Source organism: Nicotiana tabacum, chromosome 12, assembly GCF_000715075.1.
Source record: "Nicotiana tabacum cultivar K326 chromosome 12, ASM71507v2, whole genome shotgun sequence".
Lineage (NCBI taxonomy): Eukaryota > Viridiplantae > Streptophyta > Magnoliopsida > Solanales > Solanaceae > Nicotiana > Nicotiana tabacum.
In genome coordinates this window covers 58,657,665-58,664,244 of record NC_134091.1, presented here as the reverse complement: position 1 = coordinate 58,664,244, position 6,580 = coordinate 58,657,665, and positions in this window count along the sequence as shown.

The window sequence follows — 6,580 nt, the reverse complement described above, 5'->3', positions numbered from 1 at the left end:
AATACATATTGATGAATGATTTTTTTATATGTATGCAATTGTATTTACAGGACATATAATGCCACTAGCATATGGTGTTGTTGATTCAGAGAACGATGCTGCTTGGTCGTGGTTCTTTGAGCAATTCAAGGAAGCATATGGTGAGAGGGAAAACATGTGCATCATTTCAGATAGGAATGTGAGCATCATCAAATCTGTATCGAGAGTGTATCCTACGGTACCCTATTTTGCTTGTATATGGCATCTATGGAACAACGTATACAAGAAATTCAAAAGGAGTCATTGAAAGTTGAGCGAGGTATACTTCTCGATGGCAAAAGCATACACTCCAGATGAGTTTGATAGTCTAATAGAAAAGGTATAGAAGCTAGATATTCGGGTGAAAGAATACTTGGAATTAGCTGGATATGAAAAGTGGGTTAGGTTGTATGCACCTGTTAACCGAGGATGATGATGTCAAATATTGCTGAATCAATCAATGCCGCACTTGTATCAGCAAGATAATTGCCAATATACGACTTCCTAGAAGAAGTTAGGAAGATGTTTGGACGTTGGAATTGCAGCAATCGGATAGAAGCTTCACACACGTACACAACGCTTGGGAAAACAAATACCAGGAGATGCTTACTTTGAATGAGGCAATGTCTACACGTATGACTGTAAGTTTTGTTTTGCTATAAGTCCTTGCATAATGTATTTATGCCTGATATAACATGTAATCATTTCTGATACAATTTCCACTATTAATAAATGTAACGATCCGGTCGGTCGTTTTGAGTATTATAACCCCGTTCCCTCATTTACTTCTCAATTTATGCTTCACAGTTGTTTTATGACTTACCGGGTTAGTTGGTTCAGGTCCGGAAGGAATTCTGAGTGAAATGAGACACTTAGTCTCATAATTGAAAATTTAAGTTAGAAAAGTTGACCGGATGTGGACTTAAGTGTAAACGACCTTAGATTTGAATTTTAATAATTTCAATAGCTCCGTATGGTGATTTTGGACTTAGAAACGTATCTGAAAAATTATTTGGAGGTCCATAGTAAAATTATGCTTAAAATGGCAAAAGTCATTTTTTTTGGAAGTTTGACCGGGAGTTGACTTTTTGATATCGGGGTCAAAATATGATTCTAAAAATTTTAATAGGTCCGTTATATCATTTATGGCTTGCGTGCAAAATTTAAGGTCAATCGGACGTAATTTGATAGGTTTCGGCGTCGTTTGTAAAAATTAAAAATTTTAAAGTTCATTAGGCTTGAATTGGGGTATAATTCGTATTTTTAGTGTTGTTGGATGTGATTTGAAGACTCGACTAAGTTCGTATGATATTTTAGGACTTGTTGGTATATTTGGTTGTGGTCCCGAGGGGCTCGGGCGTGTTTCAGATGGTATTCCGATTATTTTCCTTCATTTTTGCACTGTTGGTAGTTGCTGATTTCTGGTGTTTCAAACCTTCTTCGCGATCGCGTAGGCTTAATTAGGCAGTGGAGTTTTGTTCTATGCGATCGCATGGGGAACTCCACAATCGCGTAGGGTTAACTAGGGGGCTGGTGAGTTTTGTTCTACGCGATCGCGTGAAGAGGGATGCGATCACGTAGCTATGGGATTTTGTGACTCGTGAACGTGTGAAGAGGGCTGCAATCATGTAGAGCTGGAATCTTGTGCTTTGCGATCGCGTAGACGAGTCTGCGATCGCGTAGGTATGTGAAGTTGTACATCGCGATCGCGTGGTCAGGTCCGCGATCGCGTAGAGTTAATCTGGGCAGTGGAAAACTGTTCTTCGCGATCGCATAGAGCAAATGTCTGGGCAGAGAGTTTAAGTTCTGAAAATGGGACTTCGTCCCATTTTTCATTTTTGACGGATTGGAGCTCGGGAAGAGGAGAGTTTTGGGAGATTTTCAAGAAAAACAATGGGGTAAGTGTTCTTAACTCAATATTGGTTAAATTACCCGAATCCATGGTTGTTTTTATCATTTAATTGGTGAATTAAGTTGGAAAAGTTTGAAAACCCTCTTGGATAAATTTGAGGATTTGAGGACCGAATTATTATCGGAATTTAGTAATTTTGGTATGGTTAAACTCGTGGTTGAATGGACGTTCATATTTTGTAACTTTCACCGGATTCCGAGATGTGGGCCCCATGTGCGATTTTTGAGCTAATTTTTGGATTTTTATGAAAAATTAGTATTTTCTTATAGAATTAATTTCAATAAATTTTATTGACTGAATCGAATGATTTATGGCTAGATTCAAGGCGTTTGGAGGCCAATTCACAAGGAAAAGACATTGCAGAATAAAGAATTCCACGGTTTGAGGTAAGTAACAGTTATAAATCTGGTCCTGAGGGTATGAAATCCCGAATTTTTTGTATACGCACATGCTAGGTGACGGGCATGTAGGCGTGCATCGAGGGGATTGTGACTTGGTCCATCCCTTGGAACTGTAAAGTTGAATAACTTATTGTTAGCTATATGCTCTCTATGTATTGAAGAAATTTGACTGTAAATCATGTTAGAAATCATGCTTAGGCTATGTGGTGGTACTGTTGTGACCCGCAGAGGTCGCGTATTTGTTGAATTATTTGCTAATTGCTGTCTTATACTCAATCATGATTTTATTTGCGTATCATACCTCAGTATTTCTTGATTTTGTTGATACACTATGTTATCTTTATTTGGGCTGATCTTTGTGATTTCCGAGAGCCGAGAGACTAGGGAGGTTGAGGACTGAGTAAGGCCGAGGGCCTGTCGGTGAGGTAAGAATACTATGACACGTGAGTTGTCCGTGCAGGATATTATAACACGTGAGTTGTCCATGCAGCACATGAGTTATCGGTGCGGATTATAGCGCTTGGGCTGTAAGAGCCCCTCCGGAGTCTGTACACCCCAGTGAGCACGGGTACCCATTGAGTATGAGTGCTGAGGGCTGGGAGCCCAGTGAGTGATTGTTGTCCTGAGAGGCTGTACTTGCTTTTCATTTGTTGTTGCACTTAGTTGCTATCTGTCATTGTTGTGAAATTTTCTAGAAGATTTTATATCCGGAATACATTAACTTGAACTGTATAGAATTGATTTGACTTAAACTGCTAGATTTGAAAGCATGTCTATTCTTTGCTGGAATTACTGAAAGTGAACTATAACTGTGTAGCTCGTCACTATCTTCATTTCCTTATTTATTATTATTACTTGCTGAGTTGGTTGTACTCATACTACACCCTGCACTTCGTGTGCAGATCCAGGTGTTCCCGGCCATAGCGGGTGTTGTTTTCTTTCGCACAGTCAATTTTTTGGAGATTCAGAGGTAGCTGCCGTGTTTCGCAGACCTTGCCTCTCCTTCCCTATCTCCTTATTTACTGCATCTGGTCTTAGACTATTATGGACCGTATTTTCCAAACTTGTATTCATATTAGATGTTCATGTACTCGGTGATACCAGGTTTTAGGAGTATTTATATTGGTACTAGTCAGATTTCTTCCGCTAAATTTAATCATTTTGTTTTCAGATTTAAAAGATATGTGGTTTTATTGAGATTGTTGGCTTGCCTAGTATTGAGATAGGCGCCATCACGACGGGTGGGATTTTGGGTCATGACAAGTTGGTATCAGAGCCTAGGTTACATATGTCCCACAAGTCATGAGCAGGTTTCATAGAGTCTTGCGGATCAGTACAGAGACGTCTGTACTTATCTTCGAGAGGCTGTAGAACCCTTAGGAAAACTTCACTTTCTTGTATTTCTGTCGTGCGGATTTGTTGATTCCGGAAACTAAATCTCTATTATTCTATTCTCTCACAGATGGTGAGGACACGTACTACCGGATTAGACGGTCAGCCACCAGTTAGGGCCGCGAGAGGTCGGGACCGTGGTAAAGGCTGGGGCTGAGGTAGTGGTCGAGGTGTAGCTCGTACCACAGTTGGACCAGCACCTGTAGTACCACCAGTTTCCCTAGCTCAGGAGCAGATTCCAGATATAGCTGAGCCGACAGGACCAGCTCAGGCACCAGCTGTGTCCATTGAGATTTCAGGCCTCCAGGAGACTTTGGCCCATATATTGACAGTTTGCACTTGTCCCGACCCAAAATCCAACTAGTCGTGATGACACCTAACCCAACCCGCTAGGTAAGCCAACTTTAAATTATCTAATTCCATTAACAATTATTAATGTAATTTAAGTGAATAAACATCTTAATCTTATACATCCCCCAAGAACTGGTAGTACAAATCATGAGCTTCTAAGAATAGAGTATACAAAGCGGAATGAAATAAATACATAGTCTGTTTGAATAATACATAAACAGAGCTTTTATAAATCTAAGGCTATCCTGAACAAAAGGCAGCTACAACAGGAACGCAGGTACATTTTCAAGTCCTGCAACCATCGAGCACAGCAACAACAACAGCCAACATCTGCACGCAATGTGATGAAGTGTAGTATCAGTACAACCGAACCCATGTACTGAGTAAGTAACAAACCTAGCCGTAGGTTGAAAGTAGTGACGAGCTTCCACCAAGTCGGGTCCACAACCAATAGTCCACAACAACAATAAGCAGATAATACCAGAAGTCACTCAGAGATAAAATGCTCAGCCAAATCATGATTTAAGAAAAAAATAATAATAGTTCTTCCTTCCAAATCCATTAATGAAAACCCAAATCGTTTGCTGGAGTTGCCAAAAATATGAATAGTTTGAAAACAATAAATTTCTCCTAAAATCTTGTCAATAATAAATAAGATGTTTCATTTTCCTTCCGGATAACCCGTGTAAAAACAAATGCATCACTATGCCAATCTGTCAACAATGTGTGAAGAAATCATGAATGATGTGATGCAGTACAACACGAGGAAATACATCTCTATGCATGTATGTCATGTGTGCATGCCAATGCAATGCAACTCATTGATAAAATCATAAACAGCCCCTCGGGCAAACCTCACAGTCACTCGTGCCACTCGGGCATACCTCACAATCACTCTTGCCACTCGGGCATACCTCACAATCACTCTTGCCACTCGGACATACCTCACAATCACTCATGCCTCCCACTCACTCAGCACTCGACACTCGCACTTAGTATATAGCTGTGCTCACTGGGGGTGTGTACAGACTCCGGAGGGGCTCCTTCAGCCTAAGCGCAATAATCTGCACGGACAACTCACGTGCCATAATAATAAAGTATGCTGCAGGCGGGCAGCCCCGATCCACACTCATCCTCACAAATCAGGCCCTCGGCCTCACTCAGTCATAAACCCCTCAAGCCCATCGGGTATTTCAGTAAAATAGGGCATTCGACCCAAAATATTTATATGCATCAAAATAGAGTCATAAAACTGAGTTATGATATACAATGAAATGAATATGACTGAGTATGAATTTTTAATTTAACACAATAATTCACAACAATATGACCTCTGTAGGTCCCAATAATACTGGCACATATCCTCAACATGATTTTTAATATGCTTTTCAGCTCAATTTCTACAACACATAAAACCGCATAGAAAATGCCAAGGTTATTTAACTATAAAATTCCATATAACAATTATGTCACAATTTCTATAGTGCACGCCCACACGCCCGTCACCTAGCATGTGCGTCACCTACCAACAATTCACAAAATACATATATTCAGGGTTCATACCCTCAACTCCAAGATTAGAAGAGTTACTTACCTCGAACAAGCCGAATCCAATATCGAGCAAGCTAAACAATGCTCTGGAAATCCCATTATGCGCGTATCAACTCCCGAACGATTTGAATCTACCACAATTAATTTGATTCAGTCCACACAATTCATAGAAATTAATTCCATATCAAAATGCTAATAATTTCCACAAAAATCCGAAATTACGCCCCAAAAATCACCCGTGGGGCCCACATATTAAAATCTGACGAAACTCATAAAATACGACAACTCATCCAATTACAAGTTCAACCATACTAATTTCACTCAAATCCGACTTCAAATCGGTATTCAAACTTGAAAAATTCTTTTTGTGACATTATAGAAATTTCCTTCTATTTCTCTTGAAGATTCAGTAATCTTACACCAAAAAATGAAGATGAATTCATGGAATATAATTACAAGGGAGTTAAGAGCACTTACCCCAAGTTGTGTGAAAAATTTCCTCTCCAAAATCGCCCAACCCGAGCTCCAAAATCCGAAAATGGGTGAAAATGTCGAACCCTCGAATTTAAGTTTCTGTCCCAGCGATTTCCGCATCTGCGGACAAGATTTGCGCACCTGCGCATTCGCTTTTACGGACAAAAAATGCACTCCTGCGGAAACAGCCAGCCTCCCAAACCTCGCATCTGCGTCCCTTTTCTCGCCTATGCGGGCTCGCAGATGCGCCTTCCCCTTCGCACCTGCGGTCGCCTCACGCCAACCCCAGTCCGCATCTGCGCAACACTTTCGCACCTGCGGCCTCGAAGATGCGGCAAATTCCTCCCATATGCGAGCACTGCCCAGTCCCACTCTTGGCCGCTTCTGCGACTGATCTCACGCACATGCGGCTTCGCAGCTGCGATCAAAATCTTCGCAGGTGCGATCACACCAGTAGGCAGGAGTTCCAGCATTTCCTTAA